We start from the raw sequence: 14,048 nt of genomic DNA on the forward strand, positions 1-14,048 counted from the left end.
ATTAACCTGCCATCCACGCATCTTTGGGACCTGGGAGGATACTGGAGCCTTGGAGGAAAAGGGAGAATGTAAAAACACCAAACAGACAGTTCTGGAGATCAGGATTGTGCAAGGGTTGCTGGAGTTGCCAAGCAGCTTCACTAACTGCTCCAGAGTGTAATTGGCTACATAACAGCTGATGATATCCAAGTACTGCCATAGATAAGCATCAGTTACTGAGCACTGGTGGTTGTCGCAAAAATAGCTGTTCTATTTTACCGAATTCTTCAAAGTACACACAAAGATGGCACATTAAAGCACACCAAGTTATTTTTTTGAATAAAGGGGATCCCCTCAATTGTGCCCTGCATGATGGATATGAAAATTATAATATGCACAAAATCACCTAAATGTTCAAATTCTTGATGTTAGCAATCTAATTACCTCACATGAAAGTTGCAGATTACAAGTCCTTTGTACAACAACAAAATCCAGTTCCAATAAATAGAAGATTCCTCTCATCGTATTATTTCTTTAAGCAGTACAAACATAATGCAAGAGAACACCATCAACCTTTCACCTGATTTATTACTCCTTATAAATACACCTATAACTTTTATGATGCTATTAAAAGATTGAGGCAGGAAACATGTGTAAGAAGTACCAGGAAATAATTGGAAATAATGCAGTGCAGCTCAATAGGGACTTTCCGTGAGAATTAAGGGTCAAGGGTCATTGACCCTATAATTAAGGTATGGAAAGAAACAAGGAGAATTTGTTGATAAGACACTTTGCATTATCAGACTGTTCAATTATTAGATTTACCTTTGAAACTCATTATGGTTTAGTTACATGCAGAGCAAGGTCCAACAAACAATAAATACCCAGTTAATTCTGTTTGTAATGTAACTTCAGGTATGGATGTTGATCAAGTCTCAACAGTAGAACTGCTCTCTATTTTTCAAAAATGACTGAAATTGATTTTTCATCCACAGGCACATGGATTCAGTAAAATGTCTCATACAAAAATAAAATCCTTTCAACTGTGAAGTGCATTGTCATCCCAATGCAGATTTGACGATTTTGATTATATCCCTATCGCAGTCCAATAGATGTTCAAAGGAGTTAAGGCCAACATTAAGAGACATGAAATCCAAGTGACAGGGAACACAAACCCATTGTGGATTGTTACGATTATTTACAAATGCACTCAATTCATCATTGGTGCAGAAACTGGAACATAAAAAGCACTAAAGTAATGCTGGAAACAATTAACATGCATTGCAAAAGACCAGACTATGCTTAATTATCTTGCAGGAATTCTTTGAAGACCCAATGGAAAGAATAAGGGATTATGTCGTGGGTGTCATATTTGAAGGTTCATCTGTCCTAATCAAGTAATCTTTTCCCTGCAAGCTGGCCATCCCCTCAATGATGGCCATTAGCCCAGGATGTTGATGTTGAGGAATTTGGGGATGGTAACATTTAGGATAGGTGGTTATATTCTCTTTTGTTGGTGATGGTTGTTGCCTAAAGAGGGAGATGGTATTTTAAATGATTGAGGAGTTGATGTAAAAGTTTATCAAGAGGGCCTTAAACTAGCAAGATCAGAACATCATTCAGGAAGATGATTAGATAAGCAGCTGGAATGAAAACAATCATTAACAGTGAAAACTTAAAAGTGGCTACAACGCATGATGAACACATCAATTTTCGCAAGAGTTCCCAGGAAAACCCAGGTCTTTAAAGCAAAGCAAGCCACATTTTTCATTTAAGCCCTTCATCAGTATTCTAAGCATGCCATGTTATAGGTGTGGTACAATTTTGTAGAAGTGATATCAAAATGAAAATTGTACAATGTCTTTGTGCTGCATGGAAGAATATCTAGGCAAGAATCATCATCCAATTTATTATACACTCTTTACTCTCCTTATTGAATAATTTAGACATTTAGACCTTTCACAGTTACCGTTCACCTTTACTTGAAAACATTTTTTTTCTTTATCTACCCCCTATTTTAAATATTTACAATGACTCAACTTGGAGAAAGGCACCTGTGCATACCTATTCCGCATGTGGTCCCAAAAAGGAATGGTCAGACAATGATACAGTAGTAATTCCCTTATACAATGAAAAAAGGAACTGATTGAGAAAGCTTGAGAATTAAAGGAAGTTGACAGAATTTTAATATAATGAATATGTAAAAACAAAGAATCATTTAAAAAAATGATCAAGCTGTAATTACAAAATCTATAATTGCACACAATTTCAACATTGAAATCAGTTTGTTATTAATATATATACCTTCCAAAATGATGCTTTAGGTTATTACAGTTCTTTGCACAAGCCACAGATTTGGATTTCAAAATAGGAATGAAACAAACAGCAAACAGAATGAATTACACATTGTAAGAACACCAACGATTAAACCTTTAATGACATGGAGGATAATTAGAAAACAATATTCCTTGATTGGACAATAAACAGACAGAATATTAAATACAATAATCTCTGAATTATAAAAGAAAAAGAGCATATAAAGCTATAAACCAAATGATGAATGCCTCCAGCCACCCATTTCTTCCCTTGCCTTGCTACTGAGGACGCTGTTCTATTCTGATGGTATATTGATTTATTCTCCCTGGACAAAATAATTATTTCTCTTTGCAATTCATTCTTCGTGGAAAGAAATGCCACAAGCCACAGAGGAAGCTTCAATACTATTCAGGATACATGAACTCATGGGGTTAACAAACTGCTTCTTCCACAAGCACCACAACACCTCTCATGACTGCCACATATTCCCCTGATAAATTGTTCCACAACAATTGGTATTCTAAAGAGACTTCTGGCAGTGCAGTTGCTTCACTCCCCACTTGAATAATCTATGCCCAAAGATAATAGATTTTCTTCGAAATGCAAGAGACTGCATCTGCTCGAGCAAAATATAGGCTGCCGGAGGAACTCAGCAGTTCAATGCGCCATGAATGTTATTAGTGTTAGTTCACAGGTATAAATTAATTGTAACCTTCAGTATATATGTCCCATTGACCAATAAAAAGAGAACAGGGTGAGGTATAACATTACATTGGGTTAGGTTAAAATTGTCCTAGTGTGGTTGGTAGTGGCTTTCATATTTAGCTTCCTCTGTGCTACACCACACCCTGATGATTTATTCTTGCGTATGGCACGCACAGCCTAAAGTTGTAGGTCAACTTGTTCTATTTGATCTTTTGTTTGTGCATGTCGGGTTGATTGCATTAGTCAAAACAGGGTGGCCACGAGAAGGTTGCAACCTCCAACCCCGCAGATGACTAAAACGGACCTGATGAAGGGTGTGCAGGCATCTTCTAATAAACTTGGGACTTTTTTGTAAGATCCAATAATCACTGGTGCAGGTTATCAATATTTCTTAAATGAATCCAAATCCCAAAACCAGGACAGCAAAGGGTTGCTGAAAGTGAGAGACTGGCTGTTAACTGTACAAACAGACTTCCAATCCAAAGTCATTTATGGAGATGGATCAGAATTGTTTTATTAAAGTGAGGTACAAAAGTTATTTCAATTGTATTCCTCACACACAGGAAGTCAGACTGCAACTTAGTTGATAGTTGATTTTAAAAGAGCCTCCCTTACTCAGCAAGTCCTCATGGATGGTCAGGCAGAAAAAGTAGAAAAGAAGCTGCAATGAAGATGGAATTACTTTCATGAGACCATATTGTCAGAGATAAAAAGCTGAGCCTGCACTACCCTGGTTCTAAACCTAAAGTAGGAAAGAACTGCAGCGACTGTTTGCACCAAATATAGACACAAAATGCTGGAGTAACTCCAGCAATTTATGTCTAAACCTTGGGAACCATTGGATTCTGAGCAATTGGGGTGCAGGTATTATTGCGTGACTGAATAGAAAGTAGAGAGCATCCTTAAAGCAGACTTTTTTTCCCATTATTGCTATCTTCACAAAAAAAGATATTGAAAATCATTTGTAAAATCATAAAACTGAAATAGGCTAAACCAGCCCTCAGAGCCACAATGATTTTTTTCAGAGTTCCATGCTGCTTCCTTATAACCCTTCAATATCCCAATGCAAATTTCTTCTGAGGGTGACCTGAATTTCTATCTTCCACCTTATTAGAGTGTATTCCAAATCCTAACTATTCCCAGTATAATATATATTCATGGCATTTAAATTTTGTTCGTTCATTGCCTCGGATTCTGAAATTATTTTTCATTATCTGCATCTAAACCTTCATCAATTTATCTCAGTTCAAAAGTGAGCAATCCCAGCTTTCCTAGTTCATTCAGATAAAACTACTTTCCTCAAATCTGGAACCATTCAAATAAATCTCCTCGGTAGACACAAAATGCTGGAGTAACTCAGCGGGACAGGCAGCATCTCTGGAGAAAAGGAATGGGTGACGTTTCGGGTCGAGACCTATCCACAGACTGATGTCTGGGGTGGGGGCGGGACAAAGATAGAATGTAGACAGAGACAGTAAGACTAGTGGGAGAACTAGGAAGGGGGAGGGGGTGGAGAGAGAAAGCAAAGGCTATCTGAAGTTAGAGAAGTCAATGTTCATACCGCTGGGGTGTAAACTACCCAAGCGAAATATGAGGTGCTTCTCCTCCAATTTGCACTGGGCCTCACTCTGACAATGGAGGAGACCCAGGACAAAAAGGTCAGATTGGGAATGGGAGGGGGAGTTGAAATGCTGAGCCACCGGGAGATCAGGTAGGTTAAGACGGACTGAACAGAGGTGTTCAGCGAACCGATCGCCGAGCCTGCGCTTGGTCTCGCCGATGTAGAGAAGTTGACACCTGGAACAGCGGATACAGTAGATCAGGTTGGAGGAGGTGCAAGTGAACCTCTGCCTCACCTGGAAAGACTGTTTGGGTCATTGGATGGAGTTGAGGGGGGAGGTAAATGGACAGGTGTTACATCTCCTGCGGTTGCCAGGGAAAGTACCTAGCAAGGAGGTGGTTTGGGTGGGAAGGGGTGACTTGACCAGGGAGTTTCGGAGGGAACGGTCTATGTGGAAAGCAGAAAGGGGTGGAGATCGGAAGATGTGGTCAGTAGTGGGATCCCGTTGGAGGTGGCAAAAATGTTGGAGGATTTTATGCTGTATGCGACGGCTGATGGGTTTTTATGCTGATGCGACGGGTTGGAAGGTGAGGACAAGGAGGACTCTACCCTTGTTATGAATGGGGGGAGGGGGAGCAAGAGCGGAGCTGCGGGATATCGATGAGACCCTAGTGAGAGCCTCATCTATAATGGAAGAGGGGAACCCCAGTTTCCTAAAGAATGAGGACATCTCCGATGCCCTGGTATGGAACACATCATCCTGGGCGCAGATGCAGCGTAGACGGAGGAATTGGGAGTAGGGGATAGAGTCTTTACAGGAAGCCGGGTGGGAAGAAGTGTTGTCGATAGCTATGGGAGTCAATAGGGAGTCAAACATTCAATTGTCTGTTTCCTGTGATGGAGACAGTGAGATCTAGAAACGGTAGGGAGATGTCGGAGGTGGACCAAGTGAATTTGAGTGAAGGATGGAAATTAGTGGTGAAGTTGATGAAGTCAGTGAGTTCTGCATGGGTGCAGGAGGTAACATCAATGCAGTGGTCAATGTAGCAGAGGTAGAGTTCGGGAATAGGGCCAGTGTACGCCTGGAACAGGGATTGTTTGACGTACCCTACAAAGAGGCAGGTATAGCTAGGGCCCATGCGAGTGCCCATAGCTACGCTTTGGATTTGGAGGAGGTGGGAGGAGTCGAAGGGGAAGTTGTTGAGGGTAAGGACCAACTCTGCTAGGTGGCGGAGAGTATTGGTAGACGGATATTGGCTGGTTCTGTGGTCGAGGAAGAAACGGAGGGCTTTAAGACCCTCCTGGTGGAGGATGGAGGTGTAGAGTGACTGGGCATCCATAGTAAAGATGAGGGAGTGGGGGCCTGGAAAACGGAAGTCATTCAGGAGGCGAAGAGCATGTGAGGTGTCTTGGACATAGGTAGGGAGGATTGGACCAGAGGGGATGGGATGGAGTCGAGGTATGTGGAAATTATTTCGGTGGGACATACCTCAACTGCATCCTATCCCCCCTCACCGTTTAAGATAGACTGAGCGGAGATGTTCAGTGAAACGATTGCAGAACCTGCGCTTTCTCTCGCCGATGTAGAGAAGTTGACACCTGGAACTGCGGATACAGTAGATGAGGTTGGAGGAGGTGCAAGTAAACCTCTGCCTCACCTGAAAAGACTGTTTGGGTCCTTGGATGGAGTCAAGGGGGGAGGTAAATGGACAGGTGTTGCATTTCCTGCGGTTGCAGGGGAAAGTACTTGGGAAGGGGGTGGTTTGGGTGTGAAGGGACGAGTTAACCAGGGAGTTTCGGAGGGAACGGTCTCTGCGGAAAGCAGATAGGCGTGGAGATGGGAAGATGTGGCCACTAGTAGGATCCCGTTGGAGATGGCAAAAATGTTGGAGGTTTACAGATTTATGCTGTGCGACGGCTGATTGGGTGGAAGGTGCAGACAAGGGGGACTCTGTCCTTGTTACAGATAGCCCTTACTTTCTCTCTCCATCCCCTTTCCAGATCTCCAACTAGTCTTACTGTCTCTGACTACATTCCATCTTTGTCCCACCCCCTCCCCTGACACGAGTCTGAAGAAGGGTCTCGACGTGAAATGTCACCCATTCCTTTACTCCAGAGATGCTGCCTGTCCCGCTGAGTTACTCCAGCATTTTGTGTCTACCTTCGATTTAAACCAGCATCTGCAGTTCTTTCCTACAAAAAGAAATCTCCTCTATTTCCTCCACAAAACTGTCACTCTTCTTAAAGCTTGCAGCACCAAATTGGACATTAAGTTCCAGCCTGGAGTGAACTAATATTCTTTCTTTACACAAGATTCACGAGAATATGTTATTAATGCAATCTGTGTGGATTATTTTAGCAGGACACTTGCCAAGATCCAACAAGGCCAACTGATATGTAAAAACCCATTGAATCCAAGGAAATATAGCAAGTTGAATGCAAAGCTGGGTCAGTGCCAGACAACAAGGAGTTGACTTTATTTTTATTTCCATGAAGATTGGAGCAGTGTATTTTAGCAGAGCTCTATATTTTTATGATTTAAATCAATGACTTCAACTTAAATATAGAAGTAGAATACACCAATATTACCATTGGCTGATCGCAAGGAAGAAAGCTCCAGACTGCAGAAAGCTTATTCTGGTAATGCACTAGGAGAAGACAGCAAAGCAAAGAAACAAACAATGATAAAATGTGTATCTGCATGGAAAATCATGGCCTGAATCCATTGTTCCTCGAAGATAGCAGGACAGCAAAGACATGTTCAATAACACATATAAGATGCTTACTTTTATTAAACAAGACCAACATTTGCACAGGGGACTTAGAAATTGGAACTGAGAAATTCACTATTTTGGCCACAAGTTGTACATTGCACCGTTCCCATGGACACAGTTCAGGAAGTCATAGTTCAGGATCAGGATCACAGTTCAGGATTATAGCAATACAGCAGATGTAGAAGAGATTTATAAAGATGCTCAAATTGGGGAGTTTTAAATACAAGTAGATTGTCTGGGCATTTGAAACAATGGAATTTAATGAAAGACTTAATCAAAGCGTATATAATGTTGATAAATCTTGAGAGGGCACAGAAAGGTTTTGTTTCCTTTAACAGAGAAACCAATAACCAAGTGGCATTGATTTAAGGTAATTTATAGAAGGATTAGAGGGAATTACATCACTAATCTGTCCAGTCACAAAGGTTTGTCTCTCTGTTCTTGTTCCACATTTAGTGCTCCACCACACCAACATTTAACTCCCTGCACCTTTCCATCAGATTTTCATGTGCCAAATGTCCACTATTGCACTTGTTTTCAACTTCCACCCCACAAATCTCCACCCACCCCCTCAATCCTTGCTTCCAGCAAATCAAGTGCCTCCCCTAATGTATCTGCTGTACTGGCATCATCACAAGTGTAGAAATTCAAGCACATTTTTGGTTGCATCACAGCCAGGTTTGGGAACAGTTCTGCCCAAGACCACAAGCAAAATACCTCAGGACATCAAGGGTAATGATGAAATGGACACAGTCAGGTCTAGTTTGATGTTGATAAATGGCAGAACAGGCTCAATGCAAAGTCGTCTGTTCATTTTGTTGTTTTCCTATCCTCCACAAATAATCACTTCTGCCAAATACATTTGTTCATTCTGATCCCCCATGCAAAGTATAAGGAGTATATTTTTTGTGTTTTATTTTTATTTTTATATTTTGGTCTGCATCTCTGTGGCTGTTTCTCTCTCCATTCAACTTCCAAATTTAGTCTAACAAGCTGTGCACTTATGAATTGCAAACACTTCAGTGGAATTCCCACTTTCCACTGTCATGAGCGTGTTTGACCTGTCCCCGAATCTGGCTTTCACATGGGGTCCAATCGGCCTCTTATTTATGGCTCAGATTGAGACATCACACAAAGAAAATTTCACACAGCAGTGGCGAGTTTCTCAAAGAGTTTTATTCAGGCTTTGAGAGTACACACTGGGAAGGACTTTGCAAGAGGGCTAAAAATGTTGGTTTCAAACCACTTACAGAATGTATAGTGTGTAAGAAAGAACTGCAGATGCTGGTTTAAATTGAAGGTAGACACAAAATGCTGGAGTAACTCAGCGGGTGAGGCAGCGTATCTGGAGAGAAGGAATGGGCGAAGTTTCGGGCTGAGACATTTCTTCAGACTGATGTCAGGGGAGGGGGCGGGAGAAAGATGGAATGTAGTCGGAGACAGTAATACTAGTGGGAGATCTGGAAAGGGGATGGAGAGAGAAAGTAAGGGCTATCTGTAACAAGGACAGAGTCTCCCTTGTCCTCACCTTCCTCCCCATCAGCCGTCACATGCAGCATATACCTGTAATCCTCCAACATTTTTGTCACCTCCAACGGGATCCCACTACTGGCCACATCTACCCATCTCCACCCCTTTCTGCTTTCCGCAGAGACCGTTCCCTCCGAAACTCCCTGGTCAACTCGTCCCTTACCACCCAAACCACCCCCTCCCCAGGTACTTTCCCCTGCAACCGCAGGAGATGCAACACCTGTCCCTTTATCTTCCCCCTCGACTCCATCCAAGGACCCAAAGAGTATTTCCAGGTGAGGCAGAGGTTCACTTCCACCTCCTCCAACCTTATCTACTGTCTCCGCTGTTCTAGGTGGCAACTTCTCTACATCGGCGAGACCAAGCACAGGCTCGGCAATCGTTTCACTGAACACCTCCGCTCGGTCCGTCTTAACCTACCTGATCTCCCAGTGACTCAGCACATCAACTCCCCCTCCCATTCCCAATCTAACCTTTCTGTCCTGTGCCTCCTCCATTGTCAGAGTGAGGCCCAGCGCAAATTGGAGGAACAGCACCTCATATTTCGCTTGGGTAGTTTACACCCCAGCGGTATGAACCCGACTTCTCTAACTTCAGATAGCCCTTGCTTTCTCTCTCCATCCCCTTCCGAGTTCTCCCACTAGTCTTACTGTCTCCGACTACATTCTATCTTTGTCCCGCCCCCTCCCCTGACATCAGGCTGAAGAAGGGTATCGACCCGAAACGTCACCCATTCTTTCTCTCCAGAGATGCTGCCTCACCCGCTGAGTTACTCCAGCATTTAGCATCTACCTACAGAATGCATAGTATACATGTTACAAAGGTCACATGTGGATTTTACATATTTCACTAATTCACCAGTAACCCACTTCTCTTGCTGGTCTTTGATCCTTGTTTTATCTCAGATGGGATTGCTTCCATCTCTCTGACAGGTGGAACTTTCTTTTGCCTAAAAGTATTTTCCCCATTTGCTCTGTAAATAGATGTCATGAAGAGTTTCCTCTTATGATGTGATCTACTTTATTGCATTCAGCCTGGTTTACAAACACTGTCTGCAATCTAAACTTTGTTATCTAAACACTTCCCTAATAGAATTACTGCCTCTTCTAACATGACATTTAAGTTACCTTCACGATGTTGGCCTAATTTCCCACTATCCTTTTCCAATATGTAAGACTCTTGGGTTAACCATATTACAAATGTGCCCAATTTCCTTACAATTTCCAGAAATTCCTAGATCGCCAACATTTGTTTCCCTGCTATTTCAAACTTATATTCTGCTTGAATTACATTTGCTCTTTCCTTGATTCCCTCCTCATAACTAAAAGCTGATTTTTAGACCTCAAAACTGCCAGTGATGCTTGATATTACTAAGCCATGTGATCATACCCTCAGGGTTGTTGGAGATCTCGGGAAGAATGTTATTAGTCAGAAGCTAGTTAGAATCTGGGGTGAAAGAGGCCTGAAAGAGGTACTCTCATGTTTACTAAAAGTTTGAATTGCAAGACTTAGAAGGCTGTAAAATAGGATTAGTAATGTCTGAAGAAGCATCCTGACCCAAAACGTCATCTTTCTATGTACTCCAGAGATGCTGCCTGACCCACTCCAGCATTTTGTGTCTTTTTTTGTAAACCAGCATCTGCAGTTCCTTGTTTATCTCCTAGTAATAATGGGTACTTGAAGATTGCCATGTATATGGTGGGACAAGGAGCTGTTTATGTGCTGTGTTTCTGGTCCTCTATGGCATAAGGCGTAAGATTTTAGAAGATATTTTTGTTTTCATAGAAATGACAGCAATTGATCATTTCAATTAAACCGTGAAGACAATTTCTAATTTACGTGAATGCAAGGACTGATGTCCGTGGTATTTCTGAACTTAAACAAGTAGCTGAGCTACGTATGTGATAGAAGCAGATGGCTGCTCTGCCACTCAAGACCATGATGCGACCCCCCCCCCCCCCCGCACCTTAACTTCAAACATAATATTCCGACAATCCACGTTAATCATTTTAAAATGCAAAAATCTATCAGTCTTTTTGAGTGTAACTATCGGCTAGTCCCCCAGAGTAAGGAATTGCAAAGACTCATCAATGGACTTTAACCTAAAACATCAACTTTGTTGTTGTTCCTCTTCCCAACGATGCTGCCTGACCTGCTTAGTGTTCCCACCACTTTTCGGTTTTTATTTGAGATTTCCAATATAAGCAGTGTATTGATTTCCATTGTATTAAATTCTATAGCGGCCTAGTTATTCAATCACTCCTCAATGACAGATTTGGCATTCCAAAACCATTCTTGTGAATCGCCAATGGATTCTTTCAACAATTAATATACCCGTATATTTTAAGTAAGGCGACTGAATCATACCCAATAATGTAGATGTGGTCTCACTCACATGGTGTGGACAGATGTGGACTCCGGTAAGACCAAGGGCGGCGGACTGTGCATTTATGTGAATAACACATGGTGCACGGACGTTGTTAGGATTGGTAGTCACTGCTCTGCTGACCTGGAATACCTGATGTTAAAGTGCAGGCCCTTCTATTTGCCCAGAGAATTCACATCGACTGTTATCACTGCAGTCTATGTACCCCCGGACGCTAATGCCAGGCTAGCAATGGAAGAGCTGCAAGCTGCTATCAGCAAACATCTATCTGCTCACCCAGAGGGGGCATTTATTGTTGCGGGTGATTTCAACCACTCCGACCTTAAAACTGTACTCCCCAGGTTCCATCAGCATGTTTCCTGCCCAACCAGAGGAAACAATATTCTGGACTTAGTTTATACTAATATTACTGAAGCCTACAAAGCCCTCCCCCTCCCCCACCTTGGTCAGTCTGACCACCTCGCTCTGTTCCTGCTCCCCAAATACACACCTCTGATCAGACGTGTGAAACCTACCATGAGGACAGTGAAGATTTGGCCTGAGGGGGCTGTCTCTGTTTTACAGCAGCAGTTTCAGCAGACAGACTGGAGTCTGTTTGCTACTCAGTCCACCTTCAATTCACAAGTGGACATCAACTCATACACCTCAACAGTTATGGACTATATAAAATTCTGCACCGATAATGTCACTACCCACAAAGAGATAAAGACCTTCCCTAACCAGAAGCCGTGGATGAGCAGGGAGGTCAGACTCCTACTGAAGGCTCGCGATGCCGCTTTCAGATCTGGCAACGCTGAGGGATATAGCTCATCCAGGGCCAATCTGAAAATGGGAATTAGGAATGCCAAACTCAATCACAAACGGCGGATTGAGGAGCACTTCCAAAACAACTCTGACCCCAGGCGCATGTGGCAAGGAATCAAATCCCTTGCCGATTACCATAAAGTTAACACCCCTCCCGCAGACAACGCCACCCTTCCTGACGAGCTAAACCATTTCTATGCTCGCTTTGACCGGGACAACAAAACCCCAGCCATCAAAGTTGCTCCACCCCCGAATGAACAACCCCTCAGTCTCCCCACCTCTGCTGTACAAGATGCACTGAGCAAGGTGAATGAGCGCAAAGCTGCCGGCCCCGATGGCATCCCTGGCCGGGTTCTTAGGGCATGTGCTGGACAACTATCCCCAGTCTTCACCGACATTTTCAATCTCTCACTGGCCCAGGGTGTTGTCCCCACTTGCCTCAAGACATCAACCATCGTGCCAGTGCCCAAACAGTCAGCCATAGGGAGTCTCAACGATTTCCGCCCAGTGGCACTCACCCCTGTCATTGCTAAGTGCTTTGAGCGGCTGATCTTGGCTCACCTCAAAGCCAGCCTCCCCCCCCACACTGGACCCCCATCAGTTTTCCTACCGGGCCAACAGGTCTACAGAGGACGCCATATCGGCGGCCCTACACTCTGCCCTGACCCACCTGGACAACAACAACTCCTACATCAGGTTGCTGTTCATTGATTTCCGCTCTGCCTTTAACACTGTCATCCCCGCCAGCTTGATCACCAAACTCAGCGGACTTGGCATCTCCACCTCCCTCTGCAACTGGACACTGGATTTCCTCACCAACAGACCACAGTCTGTCAGGGTCAACAACCTCACCTCCTCCACTATAACACTGAACACCGGCGTGCCACAGGGCTGTGTGCTCAGCCCTCTCCTCTACTACCTCTTCACCCACGACTGCATCCCTAAGTACGGATCCAACGCCATCATTAAGTTTGCTGACGACACCACGGTGGTAGGACTGATCAGTGACAACGATGAGTCAGCCTACAGCGAGGAGGTCCAGCACCTGACAACCTGGTGTGCCAACAATAACCTCGTCCTCAACTCCAAGAAGACGAAGGAAATTATTGTCGACTTCAGGAAGGTCAGAGGAGGCAGTCATACCCCCATCCATATAAACGGGACTGAGGTGGAGCGCGTCTCCAGCTACAAATTCCTCGGGGTACATATCTCGGAGGGTTTGTCCTGGTCCCTCAACACCTCCACGCTGATCAAAAAGGCACAGCAGCGCCTTTACTTCCTGAGGAGGCTCAAGAAAGCCCACCTGTCCCCCCAGATCCTGACCAACTTCTACCGCTGTACCATCGAGAGCATCCTGACCACCTGCTTCACGGTATGGTACAGCAGCTGCACTGTTGCGGACAGGAAGGCACTACAACGGGTGGTGAAAACCGCGCAGCACATCATCGGTGCCCCGCTCCCTGCCATGGATGCCCTCCACCGAAAACGGTGTCTGAGACGGGCTGGGAAGATCATTAAAGACCCCTCCCACCCCAACCATGGACTGTTTGCCCTCCTCCCATCAGGGAGGCGGTACAGGAGCCTCAGGTTTCGTACCAGTAGGATGAGGAACAGCTTCTACAATTATACCATCGTCCCCGTCCCCATTGTTTAATTATTCTGTATTTTTGATTATTCTGTATCTTCTTTTTTTTTTAAATTTCTATATGCACTACTAATACGGACTGACGCAAAACTGCATTTCGTTGTACCCATACTTAGTATTTGTGCAATGACATTAAAGTTCAATTGAATTGAATCAAGGCCCTCTGCAATTGTTAGATATCTCTACTCTTGCATTCAACCATTCTTGCAAGGAAGGCCAATATCCCTGAATTAGACTCAAAAAGCTGGAGTAACTCAGCGGGACAAGCAGCATCTCTGGAGAGAGGGAATGGGCGACATTTCGGGTTGAGACCCTTCTTCAGACTGAAAGTCACGGGAAGGAAACGAG

Source organism: Amblyraja radiata, chromosome 11, assembly GCF_010909765.2.
Source record: "Amblyraja radiata isolate CabotCenter1 chromosome 11, sAmbRad1.1.pri, whole genome shotgun sequence".
NCBI classification, from domain to species: Eukaryota; Metazoa; Chordata; class Chondrichthyes; order Rajiformes; family Rajidae; genus Amblyraja; species Amblyraja radiata.